This window comes from Bos grunniens, chromosome 16 (genome assembly GCF_055505025.1).
Source record: "Bos grunniens cultivar Pamir isolate PY7600 chromosome 16, Bosgru_T2T1.0, whole genome shotgun sequence".
In the NCBI taxonomy this organism is placed as follows: Eukaryota; Metazoa; Chordata; class Mammalia; order Artiodactyla; family Bovidae; genus Bos; species Bos grunniens.
In genome coordinates this window covers 10062501-10080530 of record NC_141180.1, presented here as the reverse complement: position 1 = coordinate 10080530, position 18030 = coordinate 10062501, and the positions used below count along the sequence as shown (strand labels likewise).

General features: G+C 44.7%; 1 protein-coding gene and 1 long non-coding RNA gene across 2 annotated transcripts in view; one reads left to right on the top strand and one right to left on the bottom strand.

Annotated features, from left to right (window-relative positions):
- The window catches only part of ATF3 (activating transcription factor 3), a 55335-nt gene that overhangs the window by 18466 nt on the left and 18839 nt on the right, over window positions 1-18030 (bottom strand). The window lies entirely within an intron of this gene.
- LOC147356148 (uncharacterized) lies at window positions 8211-13219 on the top strand. Its single transcript, XR_015143093.1, has 2 exons — window positions 8211-8500; window positions 10045-13219. It is a non-coding gene; the product is annotated as an uncharacterized LOC147356148 (long non-coding RNA).

The window sequence follows — 18030 nt, the reverse complement described above, 5'->3', positions numbered from 1 at the left end:
TAATTATTTCTTTTCAAAAGTGTTGTTCATTTTATTGTGAAATGTAGCACACATACAGATGATTATAGAACATGTGTACTCATTTTAATAGTAAAACTTCAAGGACCTATCATTTGAGTAAAGAAGTAGCCCACCAGATCAAGTCCTTAGAAGCCCCATGCCACCATTCCTGATTGCGCCTGCCTCTCTCTACCTCCCAGAGGTCACTGCTGTCTGGTTACCATAATGGTAACTCTTGTTACCATAATTTTTAATGGCCGGTGGTGGTGATATGATTTATTTAGTCATTCCCCTACTTTTAGCAGAGTGCTGTACACATTTAGCAGTAGATTTAAATCTTTATTACGGGCAGAGGTGTCAGATTCCATCATCGTCCAGGTGGCTTGCACGGAGTTAGAGAAGTGCTACACGGGGTGTAGTGGAAGATGGGAGGATCCCGAATGATCGTGATTACCAGTGCGTTTTTCTTGGTTCTTAAGCGTCCAAACAAAAAACTCCTGCAGGAACTTATCCCATGAAGCGTCTCCTTTAATCCTTCCACTCACTACTTTGGGCTTCCCAGGTGGTACTTGTAGTAAAGAACCCAGCTGCCAATGCAGGAGATGAAGAGACACAGGTTCAATCCCTGGGTCGGGAAGATCCCCTGGAGGATGGCATGGCAACCCACTCCAGTATTCTTGCCTGGAGAATCCCATGGACAGAGGAGCCCGGCAGGCTATGGTCCATGGGGTCGTAAAGAGTCAGACACGACTGAAACGACTTGACATGCACACATGCTCATTTCTTTGCCAGCCTCCTTTATTTTCTGTGTATCCACTTTAAAATAGACAATCGGGTCTGTGGCACGGGTGAGTGACACAGAGGCAGAACAGCTGGAGCAACTGTGCCTTCCGGGCAATTGCTCCCTATGGCACAGATCACACCTCAGCTCTGGTGTAAAATCTATGCCAGCTCAGCAGCATGGGAAACATGGGTGATGCCAGGTAGGCAGCCACTGGAGCAGGTCCCTGGAGTCTGGTGACACTGATTTTCCAAACTACAAAACACCAGTGCCAAAAAGACCTTGGAAATCATCTGCTTGCATCAAACTGGGCATGATTCGTGGCTTCACTTTTGGACGCCAGAGCCAGGCAGTAGATAGAGGGCATCTTGCTGGAGGGCATCTGTCTTAATTAATATGTGCCTTAAATATTCTTTTATATGAAACAAATGTGGGTATGTTGAATTTAAATATGTCACAGAAGAATTTTTAAGGAAAGGAAAAAGACATCAAATACATTTTGGGCTTGGGATGGGTTACCAAAAATTAAACTCCTAGGACCCTGGCGGGGATTTGTTCCCTCTCTTCACTTCAGTTCAGTTCAGTCACTCAGTCGTGTCCGACTCTTTGAGACTGCATGAATCGCAGCACGCCAGGTCCCCCTGTCCATCACCAACCCCCGGAGTTTACTCAAATTTATCTCCATCGAGTCGGTGATGCCATCCAGCCATCTCATCCTCTGTCATCCCCTTTCTCCTCCTGCCCCCAATCCCTCCCTGCATCAGGGTCTTTTCCAATGAGTCAACTCTTCCCATGAGGTGGCATAAGTATTGGAGTTTCAGCTTTAGCATCAGTCCTTCCAGTGAACACCCAGGACTGGTCTCCTTTAGGATGGACTGGTTGGATCTCCTTGCAGTCCAAGGGACTCTCAAGAGTCTTCTCCAACACCACAGTTCAAAACCATCAATTCTTCGGCGCTCAGCCTTCTTCACAGTTCAACTCTCACACATGACCACTGGAAAAACCATAGCCTTGACTAGACGGACCTTTGTTGGCAAAACAATGTCTCTGCTTTTGAATATGCTATCTAGGTTGGTCATAACTTTCCTTCCAAGGAGTAAGCGTCTTTTAATTTCATGGCTGCAGTCACCATCTGCAGTGATTTTGAAGCCCCCCAAAATAAAATCAGCCACTGTTTCCACTGTTTCCCCATCTATTTCCCATGAAATGATGGGACCAGATGCCATGATCTTGGTTTTCTGAATGTTGAGCTTTAAGCCAACTTTTTCACTCTCCTCTTTCACTTTCATCAAGAGGCTTTTTAGTTCCTCTTCACTTTCTGTCATAAGGGTGGTGTCATCTGCATATCTGCTGCTGCTGCTCAGTCGCTTCAGTCATGTCGAACTCTGTGCACCCCCATAGATGGCAGCCCACAAGGCTCCCAAGTCCCTGGGATTCTCCAGGCAAGAACACTGGAGTGGGTTGCCATTTCCTTCTCCAATGCATGAAAGTGAAAATTGAAAGGGAAGTCGCTCAGTCGTGTCCGACTCTTAGCGACCCCATGGACTGCAGCCCACCAGGCTCCTCCATCCATGGGATTTTCCAGGCAAGAGTACTGGAGTGGGTTGCCATTGCCTTCTCCCATCTGCATATCTGAGGTTATTGATATTTCTCCCAGCAATCTTGATTCCAGCTTGTGCTTCTTCCAGCCCAGCGTTTCTCATGATGTACTCTGCATAGAAGTTAAATAAGCAGGATAACAGTATACAGCCTTGACGGACTCCTTTTCATATTTGGAACCAGACTGTTGTTCCATGTCCACTTCTAACTGTTGCTTCCTGACCTGAAGGAAGGTTTCTCAAGAGGCAGGTCAGGTGGTCTGGTATTCCCATCTCTTTCAGAATTTTCCACAGTTATTGTGATCCACACAGTCAAAGGCTTTGGCATAGTCAATAAAGCAGAAATAGATGTTTTTCTGGAACTCTCTTGCTTTTTCCATGATCCAGCGGATGTTGGCAATTTGATCTCTGGTTCCTCTGCCTTTTCTAAAACCAGCTTGAACATCTGGAAGTTCACGGTTCACGTACTGCTGAAGCCTGGCTTGGAGAATTTTAAGCATTACTAGCGTGTGAGATGAATGCAATTGTGTGGTAGTTTGAGCATTCTTTGTGGCCCACTGGAGAAGGGAATGGCAAACCATTTCAGTACTCTTGCCTTGAGAACCGCATGAACAGTATGAAAAGTTCCCTCTCTTAAGTGCCTTTAAATATAAAGTAATATGAGCAAAGGCTGTTGTGTAGCACTCACAGTGTTCCAGACTATGGGCTAAGCCCTTTACATGTAGTTAGTGACTGTCATCCTCATAACAGCCCTACTAGGTAATTACTGTGGACATCTCTGTTTTGTAGATGAGGAAACTGAAGCAGAGAGAGAGTAAATAATTGACAGAGGTTGCACAGCTATTGAGTGGTAGAACAGGATTTGAGCTCAAGTAGGCTGGCTCCCAAGTGGGCTTCCCTTATGGCTCAGCTGGTAAAGAATCTGCCCACAATGCGGGAGACCTGGGTTCGATCCCTGGGTTGGGAAGATCCCCCGGAGAAGGGAAAGGCTCCTCACTCACTCCAGTATTCTGGTGTGGAGAATTCGGTGGACTGTATAATCCATGGGTCGCAAAGAGTCGGACATGACTGAGCGACTTTCACCTAACTTAGGCTGGCTCCCAAGTCGGGGTGCTTGACCGTGACACCTACTGCCTCTCAGCAAATGCTCACAGGAACACTTGGGGAGCTCTGACAAGGTTCAGTGTCCTGATTGGATGCAGTGGGATGTTGGACTCACAGAGGAAAAGTGGCTCTTGTACAAACCATAAATTGTTTTTATTTTATTGAAATATAGTTGATTTACGGTGTTTGAGTATCTGCTGTTGTGATCCAGTTATGTATATTCTTTTTCATATTCTTTTCCATTAGGGTTTATCACGGGACACTGAACGTAGTTCCCCGTGCTACATGGTGAAGTGAAAGTGAAAGTCCCTCAGTCGTGTCTGACTCTGTGACCCCATGGACTTTACAGTCCACGGGATTCTCCAGGCCAGAGCACTGGAGCTGGGAGCCGTTCCCTTCTCCAGGGGATCTTCCCAACCAGGGATCGAACCTTGGTCTCCCACACTGCAGGCAGATTCTTTCACCAGCTGAGCCATCATACGGTGAGACCTTGTTTATCCACCCTATATATGATAGCTTGACTCTGCTCATCCCAAACGCCTCATCCTTCCCCCCTGCCCTTGGCAACCACAAGTCCATTCTCTGTGTCTATGAGTCTGTTTCTGTTCCATAGACGTGTTCATTTGTGTCGTATTTTAGAGTCCACATATAAGTGATATCACATGGCATTTGTCTTCCTCTGAATTATTTCACTTAGTGTGCAGAATCATAAATTCTTACATTGAAAGGAAGCTTAACAGAAGACTTCTGAGCTACCTGCTTGCCCTGTGCCCCAGAAGATGCTCCATTTGCTAAGATGGGGTCAAGATAAAGAACAGAGGGGTGGGCAACCTTTTGGGGGCGTCCTGACTGACCACGTGCAACGTCCCCGGAGCTGAAAGGTGAGTGGCAGAGGGGTGGGAGGCAGGGGTGGTGGAGAGAACCTTGGACCTACACTGCTGTCCTTCCCTTGCCTTCCTCTTGAAGCCTATACATCATAAAGAACCCTGATACATCAGAAATGTCTAGAGCCCGATGAAAAACGCCATCTGTCAGGTCGACTTACTGACTGATTTTTAAAAGAAATAAAAAAATCAACGGGAGGCTAGGTCATATTTAGCGATTACTATATACTGAGCACACGCTACACGCCAGACACAATGGTAAGCACTTTAAAAAGTATCCAGTATCTTATTTTCATCCTTGTACTAACCCCATGAGGCAGGTATTATTATTTCAGCTTTATCGATGAGGAAACCAAAGCTCAGAAAGGTTGAATCTTAGGCACTTGACTCAAACACGGGTCTAATTCCCTTCAAAACTTCTATTAAGTTCCACTACCCCCCAAATCTTAGAGAGTTTTAAAATGTGCTCATTTTCCTTTAGACTTGCCTCTCTTGTTGAAAAGCCTCCCCCCCACCCACGCACCCAAGTCTTGTTGAATGCCTGGAACATTCTAGTGTGGACCTTACCGTACTCCTAAAGTCTCAGAAGTCTCCCATGTGACAAATTCCAGATCCCTGTGCCCTCGTGATACTATCCTGTCTGCCAAATTTGCAATTATTCCATAATTTGCTTTAACCACAAATATAAGCCCGGCTATTGACTGAGTAAACTGAGTAGGGCTTTTCGGACTTTTGTTCAGTTTCCCAAAATATGATGAACTGAAATCATCTGATGATGAACTTGTACTTGAAACTGGAGTGGCTGAGGGTGGAGTGAGTCACTCCGGTGAGTTGTATACCTACCAGTCAATCCTTCAGATTCTGTGCTATTGCCAGATCATGTGCTTGGCAGTATGTTTAGACATCTCGGGATTACAAGGACAATGCCAGAGTATCCTTTGCCCTTGAAGAGTTTAAAATCTTGTTTAGGTGGCAAATGAAGATGCCTGAAACTGTATCCAGCACATAGCGGTTGTTTATTTCAGCAGACGTTTAATGGATACTTAACGATGTGCTGGGTGGTTATGATGAGAGCTGCAGATACACGGTGCTGCTGCCCTCCGTGGAAGATGCTCACAGCTCACGGAGAGACAGACTTTGACAACAGGTAAAGATGATGTCATAAGGGCTAAAGTGGGGCAGGAAAGCTCTGCCTGGGAGAGCTGGCAGAGGCTGATAGACAAAGTGACTTTTGAGCTCAAATGTTGAAGCTGAGCATTTTCTGGACAGGGGAGGAGGGGAGCATTCCAGGCATAGAGAGAAGCAGAGGCAGAGGCAGCGGGTGCCAGGGAGTCAGAGACTGCACCCTGCTCACCTGTCTATTCATCCCCAGCTCCTTGCACTGTTGCAGACACGGACTTGGCACACAGGAGATGTGCATGCCGTGAGTGAGAACTCAGAATTGTGAAAGCCCACAGCAGGTCTGGAGAATGGTGAAGCAGCTGTTGAGCAGGCATGTTCGCGGAGGGGAAGGGGATTGGGAGCTAGTGCGGGGGGGCACAGACTGTGACCGGCCTTGAACGTTGTAATAATCAGTTCGGATTGTGTCCCAGGACAAAGGGGGAGAGGTGGGTCACAGGGTTTTTCGGCAGTGGATGGACACGGCAAATGCTGTTTAGGAGAACTGCTGGTACAGGACCGAGGGGGGACTGGATGGGAGAGGAGGCTGCAGGCGGAGGCGTCAGAAAGCCGCAATTGGTCAGGATGGAAGGCCAGACGAACCGAGGAGATGGTGGTACCCCACTCTTGTGTGTTGTTCATCCAAAATAAAAATCATCCACGAACCATAATGCTCTTATGTGGACTGAAAGTGGAGTCACTGCTTGTCCCCTCTTTCCACTGCAAAGTTGAAGTTCCTTCATTCATGTGGAACTTATTCCATTTGGAGGGCTGCCCCTCACTTGCATGTGTCCGACTCTTTGCAACCCCGTGGACTACATGTAGCTGCCAGGCTCCTCTGTCCAGGGGATTCTCCAGGCAAAAATACTGGAGGGACTTGCCATTTCCTTCTCCAGGGGATCTTCCCCACCCAGGGACTGAACCCAGGTCTCTTACCTCACTTATATAAATATAGTGGTATAAATTCTGAATTTTTTAAACTGTTCTTCAATTCTCTGATCTTAAGCTCTATGTTTACAGTCAATGACGATGATGATGACCACGATGAGGATGTGACACTTTAAAAGCCCCTTTTCTCTTAATGTCATTTTCTGTTGACCAAGGAGTCTACAGAAGAGATACCTACCTGTTGCATAAAAGTTAATCATCAAGGAAGCCTCATGTTATCTCTGCCAGCCTGGGACACACCCCCTGCCCAGACAGACTATCTCTTTCCCTCAATTTCTAGCTCATAGTCTTGGCCTCCATTTTCTGATCTGAAAAGTTGCCACATAAGATTACTGTGGGCAATAAATTCATTGACTTATTCATCAAATATTTCTTAAATGCCTGCTTCATACCATATATTGTTCAAGGTGCTAGGAAAAGAAAGAACAAGGCAGACAAAGGCACCACATTTGGCACTTAGCAGATACCTGAACATTGATTTATCTTCTTACATTTAATTTAAATTAAAATAAAGCTGGTGTGGAACTCAAAAGGATTCTCAATTCAGAAGAACCAATGTTGTCTCCATCACACTTTTTTTTTAAAAAAGAATTAGGCAACAAAATACTGACCTTTACCAGCTCATTGTCTATGTGCTGGAAGGAAGCCAACACCTTTTTTTCCCCTTTCATTTTGGCCTCGAAAGGGGAGAGGCTGGGCGAATGGGGACTATGTACTTTCACTCTTCCATAAAAAGCTTTAGTTTTAATTTTCACATTCCCCACAGCGCACCTCTGCTTTGGCTCTGCTACATGTCCTGACATGTAGAACTAAGGGAAACACGAAATGAAAATGAAACAGTGTTCTACCTGAGTCACTGTCTGTGTTTCTCCTTTATCACCAAAGCAATGCACTCCCACACAATTGAGACTGGTTCTATTTAGATTTAAAAACGTCATCTTTGTAATTAAAGCACACTATTATTGCTATAAAGTAAACAATTGGAAAACACGTTCTTAGAAACATCTCTCTGATTCATAAATACTTGGATCGTGAAGTCACAGAGGTGGAATGCTAACCTTGCTAACACGCTGATGATAAGGATCAGTAGATTGCTAATATTACACAGTGAAAAGTTAGCTTTAGTCTGGAGCAGAAGAAAAAGGTGGAAAATTGGGCAGTTATTTTGTAAGGATCATTTAGAATAATATAGGTTTTAAAAATACATTTTCTCTGAGGTTGCAATTCACTTGGCTTGTATCTGCCAACCTCCTGACTTGCCACTCCAGGTCCTTCTCGGCCCCTCTTTCCAGCTCAGCTGGGGTCACTCCCACCAGCACTATCCGTCCCAACCACTTGAGGGGCTAGGAGTTTCAGCTTTTCACTGAGCCTTTCACATCACTATGCTGTTGCCTATGCTGACCCTTCTGCCTGGAATTTCCTCCTTTTCCCCACAACCCAGCCCTCTCTGCCTGGAAAATTGCTATTGTGTTTTATCTTTCAAAATCCAGTTCCAAAGTCACTTTCTCATGTATGCATTTTTAGTCCCAACCAGGATGAGCTATGAATTTGTAATGTAAATGAAAGCATGAATCTCCTTGTTCAAAAATGATTAAGAATTTCAAACTGTGACAGCGGAGCTTTAAACGTGGGACCTTTAAAGAGTGGGATGGCAGATCACATATTCACGGAGCCAGCCCTGGTAACATTTATTCTGTGTTCCCATAATTCTTAGTCGATATTGTTGTTTCTTGGCCATTCAACATCCATCCACCCCAATTTAGGTTTCCCAGTTTTCCTCTGGGAAAGCCACGCCCCTTGCCAGGGACCACGGTGATTGGTCCAGGAACCTGCTCAGGATCCAATCAGAGCTAAGGAGCTGTTGGGAACGGTTGACTGAGGCAACTCACTCCCTTTCCTGCCAGACTTGAATGTGTCAGTGACGGGCGTGGGGGACTGCTGTGAGCCAGAGGTTGCTGGGGTTGTCACATGGAGCTGGAGATAGAGAATGTGAGAGGCTCTGCAGCTAGGTGGGCCTCCAGTCACAGGTACCGAGCACTTTTCAGTTATCTGAGCCAGTAAATCCCTCCTTTTTGCGTAAGCTATTTGGAATTGGGTTTTCTGACACCTGCAAACAAGAATCCCAGGGAAACACATCTATTTGGTTCTTATACATTTTTGTATGTATTCCCTCACTGTTTATGAGTTCCTTGGGAGCAAGAAGCTCGTTTGTTTCATCTTACCATCTCTGGATGCTTGGGATAGTATTGAAATATCCTTTCAACTTGAAAACAAATAGAACGATTGTCATAGTGGATGGAGAAACCACAGTTGGTCGTCTCATCTTTATTACTCTGATTTTTGTTGTGAAATCTAAGTGAAGTGAAAGTTGCTTGGTCATGTCTGACTCTTTTCGACTCCATGGACCATACAGTCCAAGGAATTCTCCAGGCCAGAATACTGGAGTGGGTAGCCATTCCCTTGTCCAGGGGATCTTCCCAACCCAGGGATCGAACCGGGGTCTCCTGCACTGCAGGCAGATTCTTTACCAACTGAGCCATCAGGGAAGCCTATGTCTGTGGCGCTGCCGTACTTCCACTTAGTTTAGTGCATGCCAAGTCCAGATGACCCAGTGATAAGCTGATGGGTTAATTCTGCTCACAGGTGCCAACAACACTGTCTTCTCTCTCCTCAGGTGGGGGCCTGTGAAGGACCTACACCCATTAGCCCCTGTGTGTCCCATACAGCCCTGGGAAGGGATCTGGGCAGGGAGAGTTATCTCTGTTGTACAGACTAGAAGTTGAAGGAAGAGTCTGGGCAATTTTGTCAAAATCTAGAGCATTGCCGTCCAATACGATAGCCGCCTGCTGCAGGTGGCTATTGACCACTAATTCAAATAAAGATGTGCTGAAAGTGTAAAATGCACACTGGGTTTTGAGGACTTAGGACAAAAAAAAAAAAAAGAATATAGAACACCACATTAATTTTTACGTGAATTGCACGTCAAAATGATACTTGAAATACATTGAGTGAAATAAGATGCATTGTTGAAATGAATGTCACTCATGTAATTTTACTTTTATTAATGTGGCTACTAAAAAATTAAAAATCATCTATGCGGCTCACATTCAGAGTTAGTATTTTATTTCTTTTGGATAGCTGATCTAGAGCTAGCATCCTGGCTCCTGCTCTGTTTCTATCTATAGACTCAAGCTCTCCTCTTCCTCTGGCCACCCTCATCTGAGGCTAATCTGCCCCACTGTCTCTGCTCTGCCTTCTCCCTCCTTGATCTTCCATCCTTTCTCCCTAATGAGACAGAATGTGTAAGAGGCAGACTGACTTTTAAGCCTAATGCTTGTTGCTTTCTACTAATTTTTAAGGGCACAGAATAAGCACTACATCAACTTTGAAAAGTTATCAAGGTTTGTTTTGTTTTGTTTTGTTTTTTAGTTTAAGAATATTCTCTGGATATTTACTTTGAAAAAATAACTTAACCTGTATTTAATTTTAAAAGAAAAATAACAAATGCAAGCTGGGAAGTTACAATATAACATATTCTAATCGTTGCCATTCTTTCCTTAAATTCGTGAAGCATGTGGATGCTTCATGTACCTGGGATGGGTCTTAGCCCGGGGCATCATTTCCCCGGCTCCCGTCTGCAAGGTCTGCTGGCCACCTGCTCTTCAGAGCCACTGAGCCCTAAACTAGAGGAAACAGAATTCAACTCCGGGAAGAGGGCTAGAATAGACAGAAGGAACATTTACTCTCCTGAGAGCTTAGCCATTAGAACAGGCTATCAAGACGGTTGAGAGAGGACTTCTTCAGGTAGGTCTGTGTGGCTCTGAGTGGGTACCCGTTTGGAGACAACTCAAGGACTAACGGGAAATAGAGAGCTTCTTGGGTGTAATCGGAGAGCTCAAGAGTTCCAGGAGTGGCTATTTGGTATTATAGAGTGAGCAGGACTGTGGGGAGCTTTCAGAATCTACGGAACAAGTAAACGACAGCTCTAGGCTGAGCCTGGTGACTAAAACCACATACTTGGAGAGACATAAATACTCATGCTTAAGATCACTTACAAACACTTGAGAACATTAACTTTTTTGAGTGGGAAACGCTAATTTTTAAATACCATATTATAAATGAGTGGGTCAGGCTGGCAGCACCTGAACCCACTGATTTTAGGGGTATCCCTAGAAGTGGGACTGACAGACACCATGGACCTCTTGCTGTGATGTACTAGGAAACAAACACCACATCAAGGGAACTGAACAGGAATCTAATAATACCCTAGATCTGACCACTGGTTTTCAGGATAGGGGACAGAGGAAATGATTAAATGATGCTATGAGGATGCAATCGGCAAAATTCAGAATGGAGGAAATTCTATGAGTCAAATGACCTTGTTTCTTCAACAAATAAATAGCATGAAAAAAAAAAAGGAGGAATTATCATAGGTTAAAAGAGACTGAAAAAACTTACCAGCAACACATCGACTTTTGACACCTGATTCAAACTGTAAATAACAGTTCAAGCGATAATTTTGGAACCAGGAACATAGCACAGCCTAGCTCATCAGATGACTGTTAAAATCAGTGTTCATTTTGTTAGGTATGTTGTGATTATTATTTTAAAAGTCCTGGTCAGCCTGAAAAAGTAATGAAATTCTGATATGCATTACAGCATGGATGAACCCTGAAAACATTATGCTAAGTGAAATGAGCCAGACACAAAAGGATGAATATTGTTTGACTTCAATCATATGAGCTGTGTAGAATGGGTAAATTCACAGGGACAAAAAGTAGAACAGAAGTTACCGGCGGCTCTGGAGAAGGGAGACTGAGCTGTTGTTTAATGGATGTGAGGTTTCAGTGTAGGATGATACTGTTCTGCAGATGGATGGTGGTGATGTTTCCACAGCAATGTGAATGCCAGCGGATTGTGTGCTTAAAATGGATAAAATGGCCAAGTTATGTTTGTGTACTTTACCACATTTTTTAAAAAGTACTTATTTATTAAAGATATATACCCTGAGGGATTTCCTTAGTGGTCTAATGTTCAAGACCCAGTGCTTCTGTTGCAGGGGGCGTGGGTTCGATCCCTGGTCAGGGAACCAAGATCCCACATGCCATGTAGCATGGCTAAAAGATTTAAAAAAAAAAAAGATATACCCTGAGATACCCATGATTTGCTTTAAGATGCTCCTACTCTCCCTTCCCCTCCCCCATTAAAAACATGTGGAAGGACAGATAAATAAAACTGGCAAAATATTAATCGTTGTTAAGGCTGGGTAATGGGATGTATGAGGATCTGTAAGTACATATTTGAAAAAAATCCCACCATTAAAATTTTTAAAAAATGTCTAGCTCTCAAGAGTAAAAGCATACCGTGCAAATCTGTCAGCAAATGTAACTGGGCCCAGCTTGATTGGAAAGGCCCCACCATGGACCGGGAGCAGGGCTGTGGAGACCCTCTTCTGCCGAACCTCCCGTGATGCTCCGTAGGCCATCAGTGTCTAAGGAATGCTGGCTTTTTCAAGGCTGCATCCCTCAGTGACAGTGTTTTCCTGACCTCTGCCCTTGGGGGAACACCTAATACCTTTCTCAACCAGACTGATGAGCTTCTAGATAATATTTTTTCCACAAGCATAAGCCAAGATATTTCTTTAGACTTTTCCTTGCCACAGTGGCCTGGTGATAATTGCTGAGTATAAAGAACCTCTATTGAGCAACAGGATGATACCAGCTGTTAAAAACACTTGGGAGGAGCCCTTGTTGCCTAAGGTCCCTCAAGAGGCTTCACGGGAGAGGTTGCCTTAAAGAAAGTGAGTCTTGTAGACATACCCTTAAGACAATGGAGAAAGGCATTGCTGATAGGGGAATCAGGATCTACCAAGGCCTGGGGCCCAAAGGAGAATGTCTCCAGGTGCAGGGACCCAGGAGGGAAGAAGAGGCTGGAAAAGCTAGCTGGCATCAGGTGGTGGATGCTTTGATATGTCTTGCTAGGAATTTCATCCTTTCAATAAACTGAGCCTACTAAGGGGCACATTCTTCGCAAAGACGAGCAGTGCCCCCTTTCCTCCTAAGAAGTTTGATTGAGAAGAAAGATGATGAAGGGAAGTGATCACCCACTGTACAATCTGGGACACCTGGCTGTAGGGTCCAGAGTGATATGTTGCACATTGATTCTCTAATTCTCCTTCACCCAGCTTTGCAGGTATGGAATGGGACCAGGGCAAGTAAGAGACACCTGCTTAGGAACTAAAAGAGGATTCCAGACTATAAATAGAGCTTGATACAAAGAACCAGGTTCATAATAAAGAGAAGTTTCTCACTCTGTGCAGCCTCTCCTCCTTATGTAAGTGGTTAGCTCTTGTAGCCAGAAGTAAGAGCAATGAAAATCATTATCCTGCTCCCTGAATGTTGCCTGTAGCCAATGGCAACTTCCTAATCTCAACAGGAGACCCATTAAGCTTATATTACCATTTAAAGAAGTGCCTGGAAAGTGTGTGGTTTTTGAAGGAATAGTGACACATGACCATTGCAGAATAAACATTTGTAATTTGGGCTCCTGTATTCACACTGAATTTAACTTTTAAAAATGTGTGCTTCTTCCATTAAAAGGAATGAAATAATGCCATTTGCAGCAACATGGATGGAAAACCATGGTGTCATACTGAATGAAGTAAGTGAGACAGAGAAGAAGAAAGAGCACATGACATCCCTTATAGGTGGAATCTAAAATGAAATGATACAGATGAACTTACAAAACAGAAACAGACTTACAGACTTAGAGAAGGAACTTATGGTTGCCTGAAGGGGAAGGATGGAGGGAAGAGATAGGGAGTTTGGGATGGATATGTACACACTGCTGTATTTAAAATAGATAACCATCGAGAACCTACTGTACAGCACATGGAACTCTGCTAGATACTATGTGGTAGCCTGGATGGGAGGGGAGTTTGGGGAGAATCAGTTCAGTTCAGTTCAGTCGCTCAGTCGTGTCCAGCTCTTTGTGACCCCATGAATCCCAGCACGTCAGGCCTCCCTGTCCATCACCAACTCCCGGAGTTCACTCAAACTCACATCCATCAAATCGGTGATGCCATCCAGCCATCTCATCCTCTGTTGTCCCCTTCTCCTCCTGCCCCCAATCCCTCCCAGCATCAGAGTCTTTTCCAATGAGTCAACTCTTCGCATGAGGTGGCCAAAGTACTGGAGTTTCAGCTGCAGCATCATTCCTTCCAAAGAGCACTCAGGACTGATCTCCTTTAGAATGGACTGGTTGGATCTCCTTGCAGTCCAAGGGACTCTCAAGAGTCTTCTCCAACACCACAGTTCAAAAGCATCAATTCTTCAGCACTCAGCTTTCTTCACAGTCCAACTCTCACATCCATACATGACTACTGGAAAAACCATAGCCTTGACTAGACGGACCTTTGTTGGCAAAGTAATGTCGCTGCTTTTCAATATGCTATCTAGGTTGGTCATAACTTTCCTTCCAAGGAGTAAGCGTCTTTTAATTTCATGGCTGCAATCACCATCTGCAGTGATTTTGGAGCCCCAAAAAATAAAGTCTGACACTGTTTACATGCTAGTAAAATAATGCTCAAAATTCTCCAAGCCAGGCTTCAGCAATACATGAACCGTGAACTTCCAGATGTTCAAGCTGGTTTTAGAAAAGGCAGAGGAACCAGAGATCAAATTACCAACATCCGCTGGATCATGGAAAAAGCAAGAGAGTTCCAGAAAAACATCTACTTCTGCTTTATTGACTATGCCAAAGCCTTTGACTGTGTGGATCACAATAAACTGTGGAAAATTCTGAAAGAGATGGGAATACCAGACCACCTGACCTGCCTCTTGAGAAACCTTCCTTCAGGTCAGGAAGCAACAGTTAGAACTGGACATGGAACAACAGACTGGTTCCAAATAGGAAAAGGAGTATGTCAAGGCTGTATATTGTTACCCTGCTTATTTAACTTCTATGCAGAGTACACCATGAGAAACGCTGGGCTGGAAGAAGCACAAGCTGAAATCAAGATTGCTGGGAGAATATCAATAACCTCAGATATGCAGATGACACCACCCTTATGGCAGAAAGTGAAGAGGAACTAAAAAGCCTCTTGTTGAAAGTGAAAGAGGAGAGTAAAAAAGTTGACTTAAAGCTCAACCTTCAGAAAACTAAGATCATGGCATCTGGTCCCATCACTTCATGGAAGATAGATGGGGAAACAGTGGAAACAGTGTCAGATTTTATTTTTGGGGGCTCCAAAATCACTGCAGATGGTGATTGCAGCCATGAAATTAAAAGACGTTTACTCCTTGGAAGGAAAGTTATGACCAACCTAGATAGCACATTCAAAAGCAGAGACATTACTTTGCCAACAAAGGTCCGTCTAGTCAAGGCTATGGTTTTTCCAGTAGTCATGTATGGATGTGAGAGTTGGACTGTGAAGAAAGCTGAGTGCTGAAGAATTGATGCTTTTGAACTGTGGTGTTGGAGACGACTCTTGAGAGTCCCTTGGACTGCAAGGAGATCCAACCAGTCCATTCTAAAGGAGATCAGTCCTGAGTGTTCTTTGGAAGGAATGATGCTGCAGCTGAAACTCCAGTACTTTGGCCACCTCATGCGAAGAGTTGACTCATTGGAAAAGACTCTGATGCTGGGAGGGATTGGGGGCAGGAGGAGAAGGGGACAACAGAGGATGAGATGGCTGGATGGCATCACCGATTTGATGGATGTGAGTTTGAGTGAACTCCGGGAGTTGGTGATGGACAGGGAGGCCTGACGTGCTGGGATTCATGAGGTCGCAAAGAGCTGGACACGACTGAGCGACTGAACTGAGCCGAACTGAGCCGCATGGCCTGGTGGTGATGCCCCAGGGTGATGGAATGGATTCTTCACTAGAAGACCTCGATGTTAGCATCCCTGTCTTTTCTCCAACTTCCCTCTGATGGGGGCTGTCTGTGAGTAGGGTAGGAAGTGGTACTGAGAATCCCAAAGTTTAGAATGCGCAGAGCCTCATTGAAGCTGCTAATTTTCATCCAAGTCCATGCCCTTCCTGGAATCTTCATGTCCTGAACTTCCCCAGTTTCAATTTTCCTTTAAAAGAAGCTTCTCAGGGTGGGAGAGTAGCCACCTGGCTGTTGGGGGTCAGATAAGCTACTTAGAGGGTGATCCTCTTGATTCAGATTTGTAAGTTATCTCCCTGGTTTCAGCCTCACCCCTCACTCTTACTCCAGCTAACTGGTGCCCCCAGATGCTGAGCCTCACAGGGGTCTGTAGAGAGACCTCCACCCCCACACCTGTCACACCCCATGTCACCCTCTACAATAAGCACTTCACTTGGGCTCCTTCTGCTCTGCTAATTACATGTGCCCCATCCCACACCCACTTTCTGTCTTCCACAATTCTGCTGATATCTCTGTTGTTATCTATTATCCTGTCCTTTCTGTCCTCATAAGTTAATGCAATTTAAAAAAATCCCTTTGGTGTTATTTTCAAAGCATTTGTGTAGAGAGAGATTGGAGATTACCCAGTTATTTTTGAATGAGCAATGAGTGAATGAATGGTTAATGGTTAACTAAGTTGTAATTGACTTTAAAGCAGAAAGGCTGGGTTTTATTTACCATTTTCCTGTTCTCTGTTGTGAGTTTACATCCTAGGGTATCACCCTGTAAGCAATACTTTGTCCCTCAGCCAATGGCTACTTCCCTGAGCCGACCCCATAGGCTTCTAAATGTGTGGGTTGGTCACAAGAGGCCCAGGCTAGAGACTGTGGTTTGTGTCATATAACCCACCCCCATGGCAGCAACCCCAACTTCTGCAAAAATCCAGTTAAAGTCAGTTATTTGGAATGCAAAACATATTTTTCTATAGAAACAATATAATAAAGGAATATTCCAGCTCCCAGGCCAGCTTTCTTAAGCTCATAGGTATGAATATTCATTATTTATTAATGTACTCATGCCCCAAGTTTATTGAACACCAGTTATGTGTGATTTGAGAACTATATTATCATCATAAGATCTTGTCAAACACAATCTTTTAAATACATCACTTTACTCAATTTTTGGCTCTCACTGTTTTTAACTTCCAGATGGTCACCCCTTTCCCAAACATAACCCTCTTCCTCTGTCCTTCCCCCAACTCACCCACCTTACCTTAAGAGAAAGAAGCAAAGCCGGAGTCAGAGTCAGTACAAGTGTTCATTTGTCAGATGGAAGGCCCCCAGCGATTCTTGCTACACCCAGAGGACTCCTGTGCCCAGGGAGGGCCCTTCTAGAAAGTAATCATCATGCTTTCTCCAGGGCATTGCAGGGACTTGGGTGAAACTGGGAATAAGCTTTTTATCAGCTATCTTTGAGATTTCTGAGTCTTTAGCACTGACATGAAGAGAGTCCATTTTTTAAAGGCTTATGGCTGATAACCGATGGTTATTGTTTGCCTTCCCGTAAAATTCAAAGGTGATTGGAGCTTGTGGCCAGTGCGACACTTTGAGTGTTTATTTCACTCCTGGCTCACAGAGAGCAGCGCGCTCTCTCAGGAGGAGAGGGGATGACTACTTCGCAGGGGACATTTGAAACTCTCACCAAACTAAGTTCTTTGGCACTTTCTCCAAGGTTATTCTGGGCAGGAGTTATCCTCCAAGATAGAAAATGCATACTGATGTAAGTACCATCTGAAACCCCGTACCAGCAACCCTGTATCATCAACTCTGCACCATCAACTATGTACCGTGGTCCAAGGAGAGTATCCCCACCCACTGACCTCCCCACACCCCAGATGAAACTCTCCCAGCTTGGGACAGAAGAATCAGGAGAGGGAGAAATGGGGACGCTGCCTGTGGGTCTCCCTCCATCTCCAGTCAGATTCCAGACTCAGCAAATCAGAGAAACCTGATGAAAAATTGGGTAACCTCAGAAGAGAGGAGACTTGCGCCCCCTACCATAAGTAACTTCCCAGAGAAGCCTGTGTGTGAGGGTAAAGAGGAGTGGCTAAGTGATGCATACAGGATGGGCCCAGAACAGACTCATGGCGTGGTGCAAAAAGAGTAGCCAAGACTCCCCCTGCTCACAGGCAGGGCCCAGGAGAGTTGAGAGAGGCTGGAGAACCAGGAAGTTTGGGGAAAGGAAGATGCCAGAGACCATGGGAGGCCACAGCAAGACCTGGATCATTTGCGGAAGCCAGGGCGATGAATGTCAGTGATCAGTGGCTAAGGGGACCCTACAGCTTAGCAAAATCAATATTTTGAGAAAGAGACACAAGGGCAGAATGCAAAATTTGACTGAATGGATAATCTGAAATTATTCCATAATCATTAAGCTGAGCAACTTTGTCCCAAGAAGACTAGATTGTTTTTCTTATGACAAAGAATAATTACAAAATATAATTGACTATATTTTACGCCTATAAGTATGTAGCCTATAAAATTTGCTCCTGCTTCACTTAACATTTTCAAAATCACACATCTTCATAGATTCTCTGGGGGAAACAAGCAGGAGGAACAACAGAGGCTGAGAGGGAGCATCTGTGTGGAACGGGGTGGGATGCTGAGGGCCCTTTAAAGAAGGCTCTC